Source organism: Emys orbicularis, chromosome 18, assembly GCF_028017835.1.
Source record: "Emys orbicularis isolate rEmyOrb1 chromosome 18, rEmyOrb1.hap1, whole genome shotgun sequence".
In the NCBI taxonomy this organism is placed as follows: domain Eukaryota; kingdom Metazoa; phylum Chordata; order Testudines; family Emydidae; genus Emys; species Emys orbicularis.
In genome coordinates this window covers 20,211,017-20,234,508 of record NC_088700.1, presented here as the reverse complement: position 1 = coordinate 20,234,508, position 23,492 = coordinate 20,211,017, and the positions used below count along the sequence as shown (strand labels likewise).

Here is a 23,492-nt window from a genome sequence, read left to right as displayed (position 1 = left end):
AAGTGTTTTCACAATGCCAGTGCAAGCATTTGCAATGTAGAAGCTTGTGCAGACATATACGGTATTATTAACCATATTTATTATGGCAATGCCTAGGAACCAACCAAGAATGGGGCTTCAGCGTGCTCAGCCCTGAACAAACCCAGAAGAGCAGACAGTCCCTGCCCAGAAGAGCTCACAAGCTACATTGACAGGACAGACACTGGGTGGGGGAAGGGCTAGAACACACAAGCAGAGTGAACAATGCAGTGGCAGCAAATGTCATTTTAGGGCCATGATTTTATTGTTGTTGGTTGGAGAGGGGGTGTTTAGTTAGGAGGGGATCGGCTACATGGAAAGAAAGGGGAAGGGAGAGGGGACATTGCAGGAAAGGAGGCTGAGGGGGCAGGGTTATGGAAAAGGGTAAGAGGAATAAGTGTGATGGTGAAGTTAAGAGACTGAGGAAAGGGTTGTGGCCAAAAGACAAATCAGCAGAGGGCAGAGAAACAGGAGGAAGTTCTGTGAATGGCTGAAGGTCCCTGCTTTGGCAGCTCCTGCAGCTGCTCCTAGTGGCCAGTGGTTTTGGCTGGTTCCTCTCTGCAGTTTTTCCACATGTGCTCACTGCAAAGGGATGCCTGGGAAAGCAGGAGGAACATGTGCTGCCATCTCATCATTGCTGAACAGGCCGAAATTTCATTTCTGAGAGTTTGAAGGAATATTTGTTGCCTCTGCTGGCGTGCCAGTTTATACCGTCTCCGGTGCTACTATGGGCTCCCAGCCAATACATCCCATTGAGGTTTGAGTCATGGCAATTACTGTACCACCAGCCCCCCTTGTAAAGTGTAGCACAATTCGAGGAAGCTAGATCATTATCACGGTCTTTTGTTGTAAAGAACTTGTTCCTGTGATTTGCTAATGAATCACCTGTGATAAAAACAAAAAAGATCTTTTTACCCCAGTTGTTTCTTAGTTACTGGTTCTAGAGTAAGATCGTTCATTTCCCATGTCATGGGGTAAAACAAAGCCCTTGCAATACAAGCCGGGTGCTGCAGTAACATGACATTTCTCTGAGGAGAGAGAAGGGTGGGGCTGTTTTTAAAGCAGGGCTCAGAGGACCACATTCAGCCCTACATATACAGGGAATTGGATCAGTTTAGAACAGGGCATCACCAAATATTCTTTCCTGTCTCCAACCATGTCCAATAATTTGCTCACAGAGGATGTTTGTTCCTAACCATGTCGGTTAGGAGACTGATTTCTGCCCTGAAGGGTGAGGTTTTACATGCCTTATAATGTCTTGCCTAATAAAGCTGGAAGCATTCGAATTATCCATATAAATGTCCCATCCTTTCCTGAATCCTACTGAATAGCTGGTCTTGATATACTATGGCAATCAGTTCCCTGGGTTAATTAAGTTTTGCATATAAAAATATTTCCTTTATAAGTTTTAAATTTACTGCTGTTCACTTTAATTGGAGGTTGCCCTATGTTTGTATTAAGAGAAGGGTAAATGGGAGGAGCAGATTCACCCTCATTTGCCTCCTCTTCAGACTACACAGTCCCAATCTTTTCATTCTCTCTTTCAGTGGAAGTGTCTCCAGGCTTCTATGCTGAGCGTTAAAGAGGGAGCCAGACACACAACTTCCATTACATTTTAATGGGATTTGGGCACCCTCACAGTCCTAGGGCTTGTCTACATGAGGCAGAAGTCCAGAATAGCTATTATAGAATAGCGCGAACACTTATTTCGTATGAAAAGGGACACCATTCCTACCCATCCTGGCTAATAGCCATTGATGGACCTATCCTCCATTAATTTATCTAGTTCTTTTTTGAACCCTGTTAGGGTCTTGGCCTTCACAACATCCTCTGGCAAGGAGTTCCACAGGTGGACTGTGCGTTGTGTGAAGAAATACTTCCTTTTATTTGTTTTAAACCTGCTGCTTATTAATTTCATTTGGTGACCCCTAGTTCTTGTGTTATGAGAAGCAGTAAATGACACTTCTGATAGGGAAGACACAGCTTTCCTTTACAAGAGCCATGTCAATTTGTCACTGTCATAACATGTTGGTTTACAGCTTTTATACATGTCTTCAGGTATTATTTCCATTAACGTACCTGGACTTGTTTACATGGGGGACATGCTTACACATCTCTAAACCCTGAAAACTAACCCCAAAAGACTTTTCATTGGCTCAGGTTACCGCTGTGACTTCCCTTCACTTACATGACTTGCACATACACAGGAAAATATCTGTGTTCCTCGCCAGAATCATCTCCTAAAGTTCAAGTCCAAATGCCTTGGTATGCAGAATGTTTTTGTGTATCAGTGTATGTGGCCAAACACCTCATTTCATTTCTCATCCCCTTCTTTACAGAAGGCTTCTACCAATGCTGGCTGCCAGCAACAGCCTGACCTAACTAATGAGGAAGCATTGAGTCCTGCGAGGTACCTATGACCTGATATCTAGCTGTTGGTGTGAGGTGGCAGGAGTAGTGTATGATTACTCTCAGCAAATAGGAGAGTGGAAAGAGAGCTTCTCTAAATCAGGCCAGCAGTTTATTCAACCCCTATGCTGGCAGAGTGGCTTAGACTGCCTCTATTTTAACACTAGAATGAATACAACCTCTTTTCTTAATGAAGAAGCCCCTTTTATGGTTTCCATACCTATTTCCCTCCCACTTGCGGAATCATTTCAAACTATTTTCGCTGCAGACTTGTTGGAGAAAACTTTTTACATTAGTCCTATGACACTAAAGCATCATAGGAGTAATCTTAACAATCCCAAATCTGACTTCATATGCATGAAAGCATCACAGGAAGCCTATTCTTTAACTAAATGATGCTTGAGGCAGCATCTTCCCAGATTATGTCGGGGGTGGAGTTTTCAGATGCTGTAATTAAACATGAGCCTGTGATTTTCTAAGAGGCTAAACTCAGATTTTGCCAATGGTGGGATTTCAAGTTTAGCCACAAGATCGTGTACATTTTAGCTCTATTTGCATGTGCTCCCTCTGGTATGATCACTGCAGAATGGGGCAACCACCTACCTGCAGTGCTGTTAATAAAGTCTCCTAGAATCAGCTTGTATTTCTCAGTCTCGTCTAAAATTTTGAATGACTTGTACTTGGCAAACACATGGTTATTTTCAAAATCTCGGAGGTCAATGCGCAGTTCGTTAGCTCCTGTTAAAGACATGAAAATTAGCAAATATTCAATACATTCCATTAGCATCTTGTATAATTTTGGGTTTATTTTGGGGTGAGCCTCATCTACACAGGCCAAGCCATCAACTTATGAACCATTGCTAACCCAGATACACCCCCCAATCTCATCTCCACATTAGCAAAGTGCACCTACAGCTAACACTTCTGTTCCAGCTAATAGATCAGAATCGGGAGCATTCACCACTCCGTGGGCTGCCCAGAGTCAGTTCACTAATGAACCAGCAAAAGGCAACCTCAGCACCTGTCTTGCCCCCACTGGTTAGCTGAGAATCCCTGTCACTGGAATTAGTTCGCAATTCTGGATCTCAGAGTCAAATGGGAGACAAGAAGGAACCATTAGGAACATGGAGAAAGACACAGAGAGAATTTAGCTAGATTTGAAGCTGACTTATTCTGCAGATGCTGGGTAGATAGCTGTGTCTGCAGTCATACAGATGGACTGGTTATTTTGCTGGCCCCATTGAAGTCAATAACATTTTTGCAACTGACTTCAATGGGACTTCATCCATTGTCTCTGTAAATGACATGACATGACATAACACTGCGCGGGTCCGAGTTACCCAAGGAGGGAGCGGGATTAGATTTAACATACGATCAGATGCTGGATATTCACTGTTCAGTGACCTCTACCATCTCTAAATGTAACCAAGCTTACTTGTAGCCAGCACAGCTAGAGAGTGTTACTAGTTTTGATAACTTTTCCTGGCAGGACTGTTCTATAGGGAATAGCCAGTTTGGATTCGGGCAGCAGTTTCAGTGCTACTGGTGTGCTCCACCTTGTGCTAAACTTTCTTTCTTGGTTACAGAATTGTAGGGGGAAAATGTATCCATAATGTCTATACCAAGAGATGTTAATAGGTGAATATTGTCGTTCCCCAGCCAGAATTCTGTCAGCGAGCTTCCAAAACCCCTCTTGTATGAATCCCAGTCACGGAAAAAATCAACGGAGCCATCTGCCCGTCTCTGAAAGACCTGAGAGGAAATAAAAAACTCAGGTGGGAAACTGATAAAGTGAACCTGAAGTTTTCTGTCTCATAGCATCTCTGGAGAATTTCTGAGTGATGTGTGCTGTTAATAGGAATAATGCGTCTAAATGCATCATGCCCAGAACTGAGAATTTACCCATAAATGTTAGCATCTTACATCAGTTGTTCTATAAAAAGGAAACAACTGAAAGGCTTTCAGCAAAATTAAAATCAACACCAACTACATTGATCATTAGCTTGCATTTAGTTTTGCCTGTGAACAACAGGCTCCATGAGCGGAACCCTGAGAGGGCAGTGCGGAGAGAAGGTGCTGCAAGAACAGAGCATCAGGTAGGCCTACCAAATACCCACAACTAGAGTGACTTGCAAGGGGACAGAGTGAACAATGGGACACATGCATGTCGCTAACCTCTGCAATAGGGAATTCTGTCTTGCTTTCATTTAAGAATGAAATTTTATTTTCACTCTGACACTATGTTCTATGGTTACACTCGCTTTTATTTACCTATATAAAACAGGTTTCAGAGTAGCAGCCGTGTTAGTCTGTATCCGCAAAAAGAACAGGAGTACTTGTGGCACCTTAGAGACTAACAAATTTATTTGAGCATAAGTTTTCATGGGCTTATGCTCAAATAAATTTGTTAGTCTCTAAGGTGCCACAAGTACTCCTGTTCTATATAAAACAAACACTCTTGGAAAGAGTTGACTCCCACTTTGAGACATGAAGCTGTCTGACGAGCATCATTATGCTCAATTCTTACTTACAATCCAGCCTCCACCATCTGTGTCCATGTCACACAGCACACGCATGGCAGTGCAGCCTTTGGGATAGATCTTGTACCAGCCGCTCAGAATATTCCCTTTGGCTAACAGCTCCTTGCAGTTCCTCAGTCCTGGTCAGAGCAGGAATTTCAAAATAGAAATATACCGTAACAGAATGGCTTTCACTGAGCCAAGGGCATCTTATTTCCCGACATTATAACTGAGATTTGTAACATAAAATAAAAGTGTTACCTCATCTCACCATTTATGTCCGCACCATTGTCATCAGGCCTATTACATAAGCCCTGACTCCCATTTAAAAAGACTAAAACGTAACTGATCTTCTTGGAAGTGAATTCCTCAGCATGGAATTGAAAACAGGATATAATGATTCATACTGTTATAGGTTGGCTTAAAGGCCCTTCAGTTGATGAGTGTAGCACCTGCCCTTCATTTAGGTTAAACATAAGAAACAATAGCAGTTTAAACAGGGTTTCTCAATGCATGGGGTGCAGCCCCTACTTGGGTCACCAAAATGTGTCAAAGGGTGATGCAGGAGGCCTGGGAAGGGGAGGCAGGGTGATTGGATTCTCCCTCGGGAGGGGAGGGTTGCAAAGCCTGCCCCGCACTCAGCCTGCAGTGGTGGCTCCTATCTCATCCTAATGGAGGGACACAACATCACACAAGTTTGGTCCAGTTACCCCCACGTCATGATAATGGAGGGGCTGGCTGGGCCAAATTTGCTTGTGTGGCACGGCAACCCCATGTACCCGGTCACAACACCTGGAGCGGGGAGCCATGTCCAGCCAGCCCTGTGGCACAGGAGTTGGGGAATGTCAATTATTTAGCTATTTACTGAGTCGCAAGAGGCCATCAAGGTTTACAAACAGGTTCAGAACCACTGTTCTAAACCACAGTGGCAGGCAAGAATTTGAGCTATGTAGGCAGAGAGCTCTGCTGGGCATTATCTGTGTGTGTGTGTGTGTGTGTGTGTGTGTGTGTGTGTGTGTGTGTGTGTGTGTGTGTGTGAGAGAGAGAGAGAGAGAGAGAGAGAGAAAAGCAGAAAGAAAGCTAGCCACACACAGCCTAAACAAGCTGGCTGAACAATTGGAGCTGTGAGCAAGAACACTCTCTCATGTTTTTTTATTCCTCCTGTGTTTGAAGAAGCAGGACTTTGTATGTTCTTTATAAATAAAGATGATTGCTTCAAAAGGTACAAGACTCCACTGTCAACTTCTCCTCTTAACTGGAAATACCTGCAGTGCCCTGAACTTTGACTAGCTGCAGCTGCTCCAATTGAAAGGGGTAAAAATAAAATGGATTCCTACTATCTTTGGAAATTAACTCCCCTTCCAAAGGTAACAGACTCTCTCGTTATTGGCCAAATCCTGTTTGCCTTACTCTTGTGAGAATTTCAAGAAGACTTTTCAGGTTAGTAGGGCAAACAGGAGTTGACCTATTGTCATTAGCAGTAGCTCTATGTCACTACACGCCTTGAATGGGAACGAGATAACAGGCCAGTAATTAAAGCAAAAACTCACCTTCTTTACAAGCTGCATCTTCCAGATCCTTCAATGCTATGCAAGAAAAGGAACACAATGGAAATGGATTAAAAGCTGGAAGCAACTGTTTGTTTCGAACAGATGTTCAGACCTAACATATAAAAGTTGAATCTAATTATCTGATTTATCTTATTCCATAAATGCAGCAAGTTGACTATTCAGCAGCCCACCTCTATCTGTTAAGACTCATGTTAAAAGTAATTGGCCATTTTCACGGTTAACTTAAACAAAACACATTTAGTGTTAAACTTGATTCCTCTCTCGGTCATGCATAAACCACAGGTGGGAGCACTGAACTGGGGTGAAAGGACAAAGTCAACCAAAACCAACCAGAGGGGATGCTATTTTAGGGCATGGCTACACGGCAAATGAAGGCAGAGTTGTAGCATGGGTAGGCATGCCTGCCCTAGCTTTAATCTACCTAGCACGGCTTACAATAGCAATGAAAATGTGGTGTGGGCTTCAGTGAAGGATAGCTGCCCCAGTAGAGGCACACTGGGGACCCTGGGCACTGAGAGGAGGCTGGGCCTGCACCAGCATCCCCACGGCTATTACTACCCACACTAGCTATGTTAAATCTAGCATGGATATGCCTATGCCCACTGAAATTGCAATTTAATTTGCAGTATAGATGTACCCTTATACTTGGTTTCAGTAAGTAGTGAGGACATTACAGAAGAGCTGCTCATAGAAAACAGAACAGGAGGACTTGTGGCACCTTAGAGACTAACAAATTTATTTGAGCATAAGCTTTCGTGGGCTACAGCCCACTTCATCAGATGCATAGAATGGAACAGATAGTGAGGAGATATATATATATATATACATACAGAGAACATGAAAAGGTGGGAGTTGCCATACCAACTCTCAGAGGTTAATTAATTAAGATGAGCTATTGTCAGCTGGAGAAAAAAAAACTTTTGTAGTGATAATCAAGATAGCCCATTTAAGACAGTTTGACAAGAAGGTGTGAGAATACTTAATTTTTTTTCTCCTGCTGACAATAGCTCATCTTAATTAATTAGCCTCTTACAGTTGGTATGGCAACTCCCACATTTTCATGTTCTCTGTATGTATATATATCTCCTCACTATATGTTCCATTCTATGCATCCGATGAAGTGGGCTGTAGCCCACAAAAGCTTATGCTCAAATAAATTTGTTCGTCTCTAAGGTGCCACAAGTACTCCTGTTCTTTTTGCGGATACTGACTAACATGGCTGCTACTCTGAAACCTGTCATAGAAAACAATATCTAGTGGTCACAAGTTGATTCAGTTTAAATTGATGGCAATGGTAATCAAAACAGGTCAGAGTAACCTTAGTTCAAAAGGGCAGACTTTGAGAAATGAAGGGCACTAGTTAGTGTAGTCAACTGGACTGAAGAGCTTGTGAACATAAATGTGGAGGAGACTTGGAATTTTTGAGTCAAAGGCACAAAAACGATCTGTTTTTGCAGCCCAAGCCAAGGGAAGAGCTCCAGACCTAAATGGATGAATAGCCACCTCAAAAAGGATATTAGGCATAAGTAGAGAACCAACAAGAAATGAAAGAAGGGATTGATCAGCAAAGTAAGCTACATCTTGGAGGTCAGAAATAGAGATGGGCAATCTCCCCCCCCCCCTCCAAAAAAAAAAAAAGTAAATTGGACCCAAAAAATGCACTTTTTGGCAAACCAAAACTATTTATGAATTTGACACAAATTTGCAGAATATTTGGCCAAAAAAAAAAAAAAAAAAGCCGGGGACTGAGGCACCATTCCCAAAATACCTCCCTTACAAGCTTTAAACCAGTGGAACATGGTAGATACTGGTTCAATCCTTCCCTCTGCCAGATAGGGAGAAGGATTTGAACTGTGGCCTCCTGCCTGACAGGTACATGCCCTAGCCACTCAGCTACAGATATTCTTATAAGGGATGCTCTCAAATTCTCCTGTTGAAGCTCTTCTGACTTGGATACATGTACAGTGTCAGGCCAGAGAGGGAAAGTAAGAATGGCTAGATAGTCTAATGGTTAGGACACTCACCTGGGAGTTAGGAGACTCTCCTAGTCTCTATCTCTACTCCAATGACTAGTCAATTATTCATACACAATGAAACAGCTTCAGCAGGATTCCCACATCAGAATATCCATAGCTCAGGGAATAAGACACTCTCCTATCAAGTTCAAATCCCTTCTCCACATCAGGTAGAGGAGAAAATTGAGCCTGGATGTCCTAAATTCCCAGTGAGCACCCTAACCACTGGGCTAAAGCTCAGAAGGGACCTCCACCAGCCATGTTGTGAATCCTTTAAAAAGGCCCAGAAACAAAATGTTTCCTTCCACCCCAAACAGACTTTTTCAATTCACCAACATTTTTCAGAATTTTCAAATTTTGTTTGACTTGAACCAATCCCCCCTGATTTTTTGGAATTGACAGCAAACTAAAAAAGAGTCAATTACGCATCCAGCCCTAATGAGAAAAAAGAGTCAAGTTGAGTTAGACTGGAAATTAAAGCAAATAGTAGAAGGTTCTTTAGTCACATAAACCACAGGAAAAGAAGTGGGGCTGCTATGCAGCGAGAATGGGTAGAAATTAAGGATAATCTAGGTATGGCCCCAAAACGACATGAATATTTTGCCTCAGTTTCCTACAAGGAGGAAGATGTGAAACATAGGGGCAAAGGCAGGAAGGCTGATGGAAATGAGTGTATACAAATGGTGGTCACCACATCCGAGGTGGGAGCAAAACTCAGAGATCTCAATGCACTCCAATTTTGGGGGATAGATAATCTCCAGCTAAGATTACTGAACCAACTGGCATATGAAATTGCAAGTCTGGTAGGAAGGACCTTAAATCTATCACTTATGGGGTGGTACTGTATGAGTGGAAAACAGCAAATCTACTACTTATACTTAAGGAAGGGGAAAAGAGTGATACTGGCAACTATATACCCATTAGTTTGAGCTCAATTAGCTGAAAGATGTTAGAACAAATTCAGAAAGAAGGAATATTTAAAGACATGGAGATAATTGGAAAATGGGATAAAATGCAAAATAAGTTTACCAAAGATAGATCATGCCAGACTAACTGGATATCTTTCTTTGATAAGAGAACCGATTTCTCAGAGAAGAGAAATGCAGTAGATCGAGTATCAGAGGGGTAGCCGTGTTAGTCTGAATCTGTAAAAAGCAACAGAGGGTCCTGTGGCACCTTTAAGACTAACAGAAGTATTGGGAGCATAAGCTTTCGTGGGTAAGAACCTCACTGAAGAAGTGAGGTTCTTACCCACGAAAGCTTATGCTCCCAATACTTCTGTTAGTCTTAAAGGTGCCACAGGACCCTCTGTTGCTTTTTGCAGTAGATCAAGTCTATCTGAATGTCAGTAAAGCATGTAACATGGTATAACATGAGAAATTATTGGTTAAAATGGGGAAGATGGGGATTAATACAAGTGTAAGCAGAGTCAGAATGAGCTCTACCCTGACATCTGGTGGTGAGCTGTGGAAAAGGACTTCAGGGGCTGATCTCATTTTCATGGGCACACCCACCCTGCCTAACATGATGGACTGCCTGCCCAAATGGTCACTTTGGCTGCTGTGGGATCCCCAGTCTCTTTGTTATTGGGGCAGGAGTAATAAAGTGGGGTTATCCTGGTTATGTGAATCAAGGACAGTAGAACTGTACTTGGCATTTTATGATGGAGGGACTCACCCTCAACTCAGCAGCACTCGCCAGGCAAAGGACATGGGTTCCAAAACCCAGTGAATTGAGAGAGGCTGGGGTAGATATATGTACCTGGTAGTGTGGGTCTCTAAACACTACATTGGTCCCTCCTCTCTCCACCGTGAAATAACAGAGCTAATTTTGACTCCATTAGGAGTCTTGTTACAGGCTGCAGAGCTGAAATCTCTGATGCTTAGGCCTAAGTATTAGATCTACTTTGGGCTAGTGGTGCACCAGCACTGAGGCTCCCCTACTACCAGCTAAATTTACTGAGAGCTGTGTTACATGTGGTGGGGCCCTGAAGACAAGTTGGTGAGCGGCTAGCAGGGCAGCTGGTAGAGAGGCGTAGCTGGCAGTGAACACTGCAGCAGAACCCCATGGAGAGGTGTGGTACTCAGCCGTCAACCCGAGCAGTGGAGCATGTAAGATGCCCCCCATACCTCCCTCCACTTCCACCCAGGCTGGGAGGTAAACTCTGCAGATGAACTTCTGAACTCTGGGGGTTGCACTGACCAAGGTCAGAAACTATGGGTGGGGTGACTGTTGGGTTGCTGGACTTAGGAAAAGGGGAAAAGGACACTGCCAAACCTAGTTGGGAGTGGGTCTTTTGCTCATGGTTGTTGTTATGAATCCTGTTTGTGGTGTTTCCCCAACATAATGCCGCGATGTTTCCCTCCTTTATTAGAAGGCTTTTGCCACACTCAGACTCTGTGCTTGAGAGAAGGGAAGTATTGCCTCTTAGAGGCACCCAGCAGGGTGGTATGTAATTGTCCCAGGTCACTGGGTGGGGGCTCGAGACGGTTTTGCATTGTGTTATTGAAACGGAACCTCTAGATACTGAACCCGGCCCTTGTTGCTGCCAACTCTGATGGGCAGAAGAGTTACATCAGAATTGCTAAAGAAGAGGTAATGGATTGTGCTGAAAGGATAGCTATCAATCTGGAGGGAGGGTACTAGTGGAGTTCCTCAAGGATTGGTCTTTGGACCATTATAATTTTATTAATTTTAATATTTTCATTAATGAGTAAAGATCGGATTGCTTTCTAGAAATAGATCAGGGGGGTAAAAATCCAGCAGGGGAAGAGCTATTGAAGTCAAAGGGCAATATTGGCACAAGCATAAACTGATCAAGAATAAGTTTAGGCTAGAAATTAGAAGGGGGGTTCTAACCATCAGAGGAGTGAAGTTCTGGAACAGCTTTCCAACAGGCGTAGTGGAGGACAAACAACCTAGCTAGTTTTAAGCTGGAGCTTGATATGTTTATAAACAGGAGTGTAGGATGGAGTTGTCACAGCAGGGGAGTGGACTCAACAAGACACAATTAAAGAATGTACCACCTTCTGGGTCATTAAGTTCCCCGTTTCAAAGAATTAACCAAACCTCATCAAGTTAAGTCCTCCTCTTTTCCGGACATGTGTCTGAATCTGCCATAACTCCCAATACTGGCAGAGTGGAATGTTTTAGAAATGGTACCAAACATCCTAAGTTAGAGGATATTATAAAAACCATGAATGTGGCCTGGTGACAGGTTCCAAAAGTCCTAAACTCCATTCCTATTTATAAAACAGTCTTAGGGCCCAACTCCATTGAGTGGTGACCTCAGGAGGAATTGCGAAGGAGCACGGCATCTTACCAGAGGACCTAGCACTCTGCTGAGTTGACTTTGGAGTGCCTTGTTTCCACTGTGTTCTTACCTTTGCAAAGCTCAGTGCCCAAGGTAAAAAACCATGGGGTAACTAATAGACGTGAGCTCTCTCACTAACAGCACAGAGAGATGAGGCACTGTGGTTTTGCTGTGAGATAGCGAGGTGAGGTGAACCATGGGTGAGGTGGGGTTAGAGCTAACCTTGTCCAGTTACCTCATGGTAAACACTACAAATGCCTTGTCTTCACTGAGGTTTTACAGTGAGATGGCTATTGCATGACACAGACCTTTTTGCCAGTGAAGAAAAGCCAGAGTCTTTGGACTATATGGTCCACAGTGTGGCACATGGCAATGTACAGGAAGTTGCAGCAGTTCAGTACTGGACCTACCATAAAAACTCAAGCAGTACCCTACATGATAGAATGCCGCATGCAGATTTGTTACTTAAAAGGCACCAAGCAAATGATTTGCAAAAATCAGAGATAACAAAAGTGGCGTCTGTGGAAACCCTGGACGAATCATAACTAAACCAAAGCACCCCGTACAGTAAGATAGAGAGAGAACAAATCTCATTGCCTCAGACCTTATTCTTGTTACACATCTACGCCTCGGTGTGGCACAACAGTAACATCTCAATGCAAGGGGGGAGAATGTGCTTCCACTTTGCACATCCAAATCTCAACTCACTCCTGCAGAGAGGCAAGGGGAAGGAAGGTTCAGTGACCGCTGTGAGCTACCACATCTCTCCCCTCCCATGGGTAATATGAAGGTCCAGGGCCATGCACAGTGGGTAAAAAATGTTAAAGAGTGACATCTGATCAAAACATTCAACCAGTTAAAAGCACCAATTAAGGAAGAGAACAGATCAGCTCTAGGAAGGATTAAATGCCCATTAAGAGGGTCCAGGTTAAAAAAAAAAAAAAGGTTCGATTGAAACGGCCACAGAAAGAACCCCTCTCATTTCTCCAGAGTTTCTAACCCCCCCCCCACCACCACCACACACACACACACACACACGGATTCTGGTGGAGCAGGGACCAGGAATTTAGTTTGAATCTTTACATAATTTTTGAAGATGAGGCAACATTTGGATGGCCACAGGCAGAGCATGGCATAGTATGCAAAGAAATTACTATCAGTAAGTTTCCTGTGTCATTTAAAGCACTAGCACTAGAATATCAAACCTGACATGTTTTGATGAGTTCAGAGGTGCTCACCTATTTTTGCTGATGCTCCTGGGTCTCCTTTGATTCCTAAAATAAAAACACACAGTCAAATCCTTGCATTACTTGGAGCCCACACCTGGATGGGCTTGGGGCTGTCAATTACACTGTGGTGTAAGAACATGTACAGTTTTAGCAGAGAAGCTTTAACCCCTTTGGGTGGTTCACAACTGAGGCTCTGGTGGATCACTCTGAAAAACAACTTGATCTATCTGGTGGAAGCTGCTTTGTTTGTCAAATGAGTCATATTTGTTATATAGATGTTAGTGTCTATGTTACTGCGTGTTGTAAGTGGCCAATAAAAACAGAGCACCACGTAGGATATTCGTTAACATATTGAGAGGTTTTGCTCCAAAGCAGGATGTTTGCTCAAACACACAAATGGGCAGAACAAGCTCCAAAGCACATAGGCAGATCTTCAGGGCTATTTCACTGGATTCATGCACAGGTTTTTAAACACAATGGTCCTTGTTCACACTAACAGCAAAATTTTTAACATCATGTTTGTTGACATGATAATACATGTTTTCCTAGCGTAGAAATTGAAAGACAAGTTTTAAAAGCATCTTTTTAGTAGGGTTGCTAACTTTCTAATCCCACAAAACTGAACACTCTAGCCCCGCCCCTTCCCCAAGGCCCTGCCCCCCAGCTCACTACATTCCCCCTCCCTCAGTGGCTTGCTCTCCCCCATCCTCACTCACTTTCACTGGGCTGGGGCAGGGGGTTGGAGTGCGGGAGGGGATGAGGGCTCTAACTGGGGCCAGAAATGAGGGGTTCAGGGTACGGGAGGGGACTGCGGGATGAGGCAGGGGGTTGGAGTGTGTGTGGGGGGGTGCGGGCTCCATCTGGGGGTGCAGACTCTGGGGTGGGGCTTGGGGTGTAGGATGGGGCTCCAGGTTTCAGGGCAGCTCAGGGCTGGGGTGGGGGACTGAGGCGCAGGGTTTGGGTGTGGGATTACCTCCAGCAGCTCCCGGTCAGCGGCGCAATGGCGGAGCTAAGGCAAGCTCCCTGCCTGTCCTGGCAATGCGGACCGCGCTGCACTGCGGAAGCAGCCAGCAGGTCCGGCTCCTAGGCGGAGGCACAGCAGGCGGCTCTGCACACACTGCTCTCGCCTGCAGGCACCACCCCCGGTGCTGACTGGAGCCGCCAGGGTCCCTTTCCGACTGGGTGTTCCAGTTGAAAACCAGACACTTGGTCACCCTACTCCTTAGGTGGGCCAAAAAACACAAAAAACACAACCTATGCAAAGTACTGATGTGCACCCATGAAAATTAGATTTAAAAAAATGTAAAAGGTTGGGTAGCCAGAAAACACAGATAATGAAACTATTCAAATATATCTTAAAAATACAGTAACATGCACTGGTGTTGGAGCCAAAGGATGAGGTAACACACTACATGTTAGTGAAGTCCCAACTCCTGGGACTGTAACACAGACTCTGTCCCAACACAGAGTCTGTAAGAGAAGGTGGGGTGAGGAAGGGGGGATGCAATGAAATTAATGAAGACAACGTAACTTTGAGGGACCGGCTGGGACTCTGACTGGACCGACGGCCTTAACATTGAGAAGAAGGGGCCAAACATTCCAACTTAGGTGCCTAAAATTTGTCACGAAATCCTCATTTGGGCACCTCAGTAAGTGAACTGATTTTCCCTGGGTGCCCAACACTGAGAGCTCAGACCAACTTGGTAGGTTCCTAATTTTAGGCATCCCGGTTTGAAAGTCTTGACCTAAATCATTATTTAGGAACCCCAATATAAATTGCCCAGATCTGGAATTAGGCACAAACCACAACTGGACTGACCACTGCAGCGCTTCACTGTTAAGTACCCAGCCTCCCAGTGGAATCCCCAAACCCTGTGGTAATGTCTAGGCTCCTTATACAATGCATGGGGAGAGACGGGCACCTGACAATGGGATCTACTAAAGCCAGCATGCTGAGTGGGGAACAGCCTAAGCTAGCCAATAGCAGACACAGAGGGGATGGTGTGTCCCCTAAACTCCACCCCTCTCAGGGACTTAGGTGCCTAAATCCAGGCTGGAAGGAGGTGCCTCTCTCTGCTTGCGATCCACAGTTAGAACCATCTCCTGGAGTTAGGGGCCTGAGACGTCTCTTGCAAGAACAGCGGTGCACACCTAACTCCACTTAAAAGGACTAACCTTTAGCCCAGTGGTTAGGGCATTTACCTGGGATGTGGGAGCCCCACATTCAACTCCCCCCTCTGCTTGACAAGAAAGGATTTGAACATGGGTTTTCCCACCTCTCAGGTGAGTGCCCTAAACATTGGACTATAGATTCACTCTCTCCCTGGCCCCGTGAGGATTTAATCCTTTAATACAAAGTGGAACAGCTTCAACATTGAGAGAGCCCCGCATCAGGCAATCCTGCAGTCCAGTGGCCAGTGCACTCTCCTGAAGGGCATGAACCCCAAGTTCATACTTCTTTGCCACAACCAGCCAATGGAGAAACTGAACTGGAGTTTCCCACATCCCAGGTGGGCATCTTAACCATTGAGCTAAAGGTTATGTGGGGGACCACCTCCTTCCTCTCCTCCATCACCCCTTATGTTAGACCAGAAGCACTATTCCATACTTGGCAGTTTAAGCTTTTTGCCAACTTGACAATATTGTTAGAAATATCCATCTAAGGCATGTTCATGTCTCACCTCTTCTTATTTTATGATTTCCTCTGGTTTTCTGAAGGGAGGACAGCCTTGTTTTCATCCACACGACCAGCACAGCTCAGCTGACGTGTTTCTCAAGCCCTCCTTGCTCCCAGAGGAATTGTACTAGCCTCTAAGACCATGCCTATACCAAGGCTTTATATAGACTGGGATTTCCAGGTGTGACATCCTGCCATGTTTTAGATTCTAGTGTAGGTGAGGCTCACTGCCTTTAACATGTGTTAAACTGGTCATGTTAAAACCTAGGGGGAGCCTTGATGAGCTAACAGGTGTTAAAGCTACATGCCTTGTCTACCCTAGGATTTTAATACATGTTAATATGTATTAAAAAACACAGATTTTTTCCTAGTGAGGAAAAGACCCTGGTCGCTGAAGAGCCCCAGTCTGGCCCCAGGTATCAGTGAAGGGTTCAGTACAGGGCCTCAGGAGATGTTCTCTTTTGAAAAGCGGGGAATCCTTCACAATGGCCTTCCCTCTATTGAAAATTGGCTGGACATCACCCCTTCCTATATTTAGAATTTCAGCCTTGATTGGCTTACAGTCTCCTCTTGCTGTATATTATTTAAGTGATCAAAATAACTCTTCATTTGCAACTTTATGTCCCTTGGTCCCATCATTCCAGGATTCTCCCCAGGAGTTGCTTCTCCTGAAATCACAGGTGATTCTGAGTTACTGACACAATCTCTCTGAAACAGAGAACCTGGGCCCGATCATGCAGCCGTAAATCACGGGCAGTTGCTTTCAAGGGAGGATCTGGCCCTTGAGTGGTGCTGTGCACCTATTAGTGTCAGACCTTAAAGCATCTGTATTGCCCTCCAGCGTGAACTATCTGAGGTCTCTCACCTTTCGATCCAGGGAGGCCGACATCACCTCTCTCTCCTGGGGAAAGAAGAAAAAAAATGTTTGAAAGATTTAGCAGAGACTCAGTATTTGGTGCTTAGATACTATGAGCTCAACTGTGCCTTGCAGGCCCTGCCCTGCACTGGGGGAACTACAGAGTTGCTGTGCCCAGTGGGAATTCCAGGATGCATAGCACCTCAGGGAGGCACATCATCACCCAGAGATCCTGGAGAGAGCCGATGCTGTGCCACCCTTGAAGAAGATGCAGAAATGCTCCCCTCAGTGGCTGCTCAGTTCTGCTGGCTGTTGTGGGTAAGACAACAGGTCAGTGCCCTGACCCACAAGCTTGTCAGAAGTTAGCACCCATAACGGCACCAGCCTGGCAGATTCCTTGCACTCCCCATAAGAGGGCACCAGGGTAAAGAGATTATTTTTGCCTTCCAGCTCTGTTACCCATCTGCCTAGGGGCTGAGCACAATCATGACCTATGGTGATAGGGACGTTAGAGGTAAAAGACAAGATAAATTGAGAGGTGATACATGAAGTGGTGTAAACTACCCTAAGTCAGAGGGTATAAGCAGGTGTAAGGGAGACAAACTCTGGCCATGCCTACACCACAGGTTTTTTTTCTGGTTTCTAGCATTAGTGCATCCCCACATGAGCAACTTTTCATTAAAAAACACCTGAGACTTGTCTACACTAGAACTTACACCATTGCTAGCACTGGTGGTGCTGCTCTGGTGGAGCTTCACAGGTCCACATTTTCCAAGAGAAAGTTACTCCTGGGGTGATTCTGCACTACTGTGTGCATTCATAATTAATGAGCCATGCATATTTTTAATTTTTTGCAGCTTTTGAAAAAAGCTTCTGCTGAAATGTTGCTGCAGTTCCACCTTTTGCCCAGCAGAGGGCGCTGTGGCTCAAGAACAGCAGCAGCTCCCAGCAGAAAATAATGTCTGCATTTCTGCCTTTTGCCCACCAGAGGGCGATGTGGCGATAGACCACAGCATCATCTCCCGGCCAGCTAATGAAGAGAAAGAGCCTGCCTTCCTCGCAGCACCTGTCAGGCCAGGTCAGGAGACAGGGTTTATGGAGAGACAGACAGCTTGGGGTGCTGGGGGGTCAGACGGGGCTCATAAGGGCTAGTGGGGGAGGACACAGGGGGGAGGGAGGTGCAGGGCCATATGGTGATGGGGGAGGGGGTGCAGAGCTACATAGGGACAGGGGAGTGCCTGGATGGGGCACAGAGATATGTGGGGACAGAAGGTGGGGGTACAGGGACACATGGGGCAAGGGGTGGCTGACTGCGGGCACAGAGACACAGGGTGGCTGAGTGGGGAAACAGACACATAGGGACTGGGACACGGGGTACAGGGACACATAGGGACGGGGGAATGGGTGTGAGAATGGGGATAGAGGGACACGTGGACAGGGGATGGAGGGACACATGGGGGTGCAGGAACAAATGGGGACAGGGGGCAGATGTGCCTGACTGATTGGGAGAGGCTAGGGGTCAGCCAGGGTCTGCATGGGGGAAGCGCCCTAACAATCCATAACCGCCCCCCCCCAAAAACCTGTTCCATACTTTTCCCACCCATACCCAACAACTCTACAAGTTCACACCCAGGCTCCTTCCCAGCAATGTACTTCCCTCTGCTCCTCTGTTACCCCTGACTCCCCCAAGCTTTTGAGGGGTGCGGGAAATACGGTTCTATATTGTAGTTTAAATGAATAATTATTACTCGGAGTTCTGTATTAATATGCCTAATAAGGAAACTATTTGTCAAAAAACGTTTCCTGAATCTTTTTTGTTGTCTGTATTGTTACAGACGTACTTGCTGACAGGTATTTTGAAATAAGTGAGCAAAAATAATTGAAATATTGTGTTATTTTGACATATAAAATATGCAGAATTTTAAAACATTGTGCCCAGAATTTTTAATTTTCTGTTGCAGAATTCCCACAGGAGTAGTAATTGCACCTTCAGGAAGAGTGTGTGAATGAGAGTAATATAGTGAAACAGACAGGCCAAGGTAGCTGGAAGAAGGTATACGTTACGATGATAAGGTAAAGACAGACTACCTGAGATGCACTTAGACTCACCTCTGAATCAGGCCCATACTCTTTGCAGTGGTGGTACATGCACAGAAATGAGGTTCCCTAGTGACCAATATTTTTGGCCACATTTTCTTCTTTCCCCTTTCTTCAGTTTAACCCTACTGAGTTCAGTGAGGTTTTAAACCTGTGTAGCAGCGGGTACATCCACATTACAAATGAAGGTGTGATTGTAGCACAGGTAGGTGGACCTGGATTAGCTTTCATCTAGCTAGTGGGGGTAATAACAGCAGTGGAGACATGGCAGCATGGACCCTGGCACAGCCAGTAACCCAAGTATGTACCCAGAGTGTCCAGTGGGTTTGTACTGGGGCCACTAGTCCATAGGCGCCGACTCCGGGGCAGGAGCACCCACAGAGAGAAATGTGCAGGTGCTGCTCAGCAGCACCCACCGGCAGCCAAGCTTCCCCCGTTCCCCAGCCAGGGCCGACCCTTGGGGGGTGCGGTGCCCGGGACAAATCAGCGTGTATGGGCCCCCCATGGGGCAGGGGGCCGAGGAGGCTTACCTGGAGCAAGGTGCACCCACTGGTGGTCGGGTGTGCCTGTCTGCTGGGTGCTGGTGCTGCCTCCTGCCCAGCCTGGGACCCCCCACACTCCCCGGCCTCCCCATTCAAATAATGGCAGGGCAAGGGAGGGCACACAGGGTGGGAGAGCTGCGTTCGTGGCACTCTCCTGCCAGCACTGCTCCAGGCCCAGCAGGGGCCCAAGAGCCCAGGGAGGAGGCGAGGGCCACGCCATCTGTTTGCAGGTGCTACAGGGGAGCCCAGCTGTCTGCGCACCAGCGAGAAACCCCTGACTCGGGCCTGCCGAGCCCCCCTCCCCAGCTATGCCAAATGGTATGAGCCGCTGGGGGGAGTCGGGGCCAGACACACCACGCTGCCTCCTGCTCTGCTTACTGCTCAAGGCAGACGGCTGCTGTCCTCACCCCATCTGACACCGTGATGTCGAAGCACGGGGCCCCCCAAAGCACGGGGCCTGGAGCAGTCGCCCCGATTCACCCACCTTCATCTGCAGTGTAGACCTACCTGAAAGGAGGATTTTCTCCTTGGTCAATACCCATTATGGCACATACACCAAGCAGAGGAGATGCAAATCATTTAAAGATCTTTCGTTGTGATTTAAATCATGCAGTGAATGGACATAAATAACAACTCTCTTCATTCCGTTACCTTTCTCCCCAGCTGGTCCTGTCTTTCCAGGGATCCCCATAGCACCTCTGTCCCCTACAAAACATAAAAGGCTCTGAATTAACATTTTAAAGATGCTCGTGGGGATGTATTTTAAGGGTAAAGTTAGGAGGGAAGGGGGCTGGGAAGTCAATTCCTCCTTTCCCCCTGCAATTCAAATGGGAAAATGAGGGTTAAATCAGAAAACACACAAGTTTTAAGGGTTCAGCTAATGTGGTTGATCACTATCTTCAGACAGATGGGAGGAATAGCACAGGGTTGGGAGGGATAGCTCAGTGGTTTGAGCATTGATTTGCTAAATCCAGGGTTGTGAGTTCAATCCTTAAGGGGGACCACTTAGGGGTCTGGGGCAAAATCAGTACTTGGTCCTGCTAGTGAAGGCAGGGGGCTGGACTGGATTCCCTTCCAGTTCTAGGAGATTGAGCTTCAACTGCTCTTTGTCTCCACAAGACATACAGGATCAAGCCAGCGGCTTGGTGAGGATGTCATGCAACCAGCCAACCAGAAGGCCACTGGCTCAGGTTTTGTCCTAGCTGTCAGCTGGCTTGCAAATCGATGGCCTTCAGCAGATCCAAGAGTGTGTGTGCGCGTGTGCATATGTGTAAGTAAAAGTAGGGCAGATCCTGAACAATCAAACATGAGGGGAAATACAGAGAAGATGCAGCTGATGCTATGTATTACCCCAATCAAGTTGGGAGGCTTTGTCAGTCCAAACCCTGGTGATGACTGGAGCAGCGAGGGGCTCCCTAGCCAGACTACCTTGTCATGGTGAATGCCCTTAATGCACCGAGGAGTTACCATGGTGCATCATGGGAGACGTAGTCCGACAAGGGAGCCTAGCCGCCAGAGAATGGGAGCATGAGGCAACTGTACTGCAACTCCCACAAGGCAACATGGTGGCATTTTCAGATGAAAATATTTTGGGTTTCGATTTTTTGCAACTCAAAACTGTCCATGACAAAAGCCCATTTTCTGACCAGCTCTCGTGCGGCTCCATTTACTTCAAAGCCCATTTACACCAGCTAAGGATCAGAGCCCATGTTCTGGTGTCTGACTCTGTGTTAGCCCTGCTGCAAACACACTAAACTCTTGTGTCCTTGGACACCTCAACTTATTAAACAGAACACCACAAGAAACCCAAACGTTGGTGTTTGCTTAGAAAACAACAAGATTTTTGTCCTGACTCTCCCAATTGTTTTATGCAAACTGAATAACAAATAAATCCCCTAAATCAAACAGCATATTTAGTGTACAATGGAAATAATGTAAACTGTCCAACATACCAGCTGTTAATGCATCATATTATAACTCTGCTGTTTCTCATCTGAGTGATGCTAATGGATAAATTCTATGAACATGATATCTAGGGTTGCCAACCCAACAGGAATGTCCTGGAGTTTCCAGAAATTAAAGATTATGTCATGTGATGAAATGTCCAGGAATATGTCCAATGAAAATTGGCAGCCCTGTGAACATCCCAAACAATACATCAGCCAAACACCTTTTTGGCTGGTATTGAAAGGATTTGTTTGAATAATCAACTACATTTCCATTTTAAATCATCTCTGTATATAATCATATAGTCTATTAGTATCTGTAACCTGGTAAATACACGACTGATGTTTCCCTACACACCTCCATGCAAGTGTCTGATGTTCCATCCGGACAGAGAAAAGGAAAAGGATATTATTTCATTCAGAGCAGGGACATAATGAAGCTTAAGTCCCTCACCACAGGCTAAAAGATCTGCATTGGGACAGAGATGTTTTAGACATCACCAGCCATATCAGATTCTCACTTAGCCCCTGGGAACATACCTTTCATTCCTACAGCTCCGGGTTCTCCCTTGGGACCTGCGGCTCCAGCCATTCCAGGGCATCCTTGGAGAACAGCGAGTTTGTCGGAACCATTGAGACCCACAATCTTGACCTCTGAGAAAAGAGATGAAACAATAAGTAACATGTGACAGAGTCTCAGGATGTGGAATATTCTGCAGATTCCAGTGTGGGAGGGAAAACTTCAGCAAATGGGAACCTACAGATCTCATCTGTTGGCTGGGAGTACAAGGACAGTTAACCAATAGTTTAAGCAAATAAAATTTGAAGTTGTCATTTAGTTGAGAATAAAAGAACCTGCATTTTTTAAAGTTACACTTTTTGGTTTTAAGTTTGAGATGAGGCAGCTAGGAAGGTGCTGGATGTTTTAGGACAATATTGTAGTTATGTTGCCTTCTGCAAATATTTGGTATTATTTATATTAGTGACGTCCAATTAGAGGCCTGCACATACTTGTGCTTTATAAACAAGCATTCATTAATGCTGGTTTCTTGTTTTTGAATAGGAAGCCAGGAGAGATCCAAAATCTCATTGGTTCTGCAATGCCTGAGGTACCATCTGGTAAGTCAAAGATGAAGTTTCTTTCCATACTAATTAGGAAAATATGAACCTTGAACAAAATTTAGAAATGTAGATGTGAAAGTGTCAGTGTGAATTTTAATCAACATTGCAGAGTGTCACTCTCAACTCTACATTCATGCCAGCGCTCTGAACAGCAGCACAGCATTTAGGCACCGAATGAATGTCATTTTGTGATGGTCCCAGAGAATGGATATCCGGTAATACACACACAGCAGCAATATGCTAAATGTATTGGAGTACTAATTAGACAAAAAATTCTTGTAAAAAAAGAGAAGTCCCAGCTCTAAAATATGATAGTGTCAGGATTGTCGTTTGGTAACTGGCAGTCCCGTTGTCCATGGATCTGTACCAGAGAAGAGTTCAACATCAGGTAGGACAGGATGGAAGCTATAAGTCAACAACTCACTGTCAGTAATAACCAAATAATTTTAAGGAAGGCAGCGACCAATTCACCACAGATGAATCTGATCAGTTCCGCTAGTTCTGCAGAGTATGGCTTGGTAATGAGTCTGTTAAGAAAAGCTGTTACTGGGTTTGTTTCCGACTCACCTGGACAGCTGTCCTCATCCATGCAAACTGCTGCTGCTATGCAGAGTAAAGCAGTGAGGGTTTGCTGTGCAGCTCTCCCCATGGCTGGTGCTGGTCTCTGCAACAGCAGCTCCACTTAGCCTCTTCTCCAATTAGCATCTGATCCATTGGTGCCTTTTATAGGCTAAACAAAAACAAACTCCACCTCTTAAATTCTCAACTCCTCCCACCCATCCTCCACTTTACTGCTGTTTCTGCTGAGATTGTTCTATGGTTTCTCTACTTTAGCTCCTCCTTAGGGCCTGGTGTAATATTTTTAGTCACTCCCTTGTTCATTAGCCCTGGGTTTCCTTCTGTAGCTCGTTTCAATGATTTTTCTTTGAAGCAGAGACTCTCATGGTGGAGGAGTATTGGTGGGGTCAGTATCCCTCAGCATGATGCAAAATGCCCAGATCCAAAAAAGTGGGATTTAAAACCGCCCGGGACATTCAAAAAAATCAAAATTTTATACAAATCTCTTGAAGGTAAAACTATTCTTAACCTCTTGATACATTATCATCTTCCATCAGGGCATCAGACTTCAGAGGGAAGTTGCTGCAGATAGAATCTTTTGGACCAAATTTCCTCAGACC

At 45.3% G+C, this 23,492-nt stretch overlaps 1 pseudogene; it reads right to left on the bottom strand.

Moving 5' to 3' along the window:
• Window positions 1-649: 649 nt before the first annotated feature.
• Window positions 650-23,028, bottom strand: LOC135891153 (ficolin-1-like; annotated as a pseudogene).
• Between the last annotated feature and the right edge of the window lie 464 nt (window positions 23,029-23,492).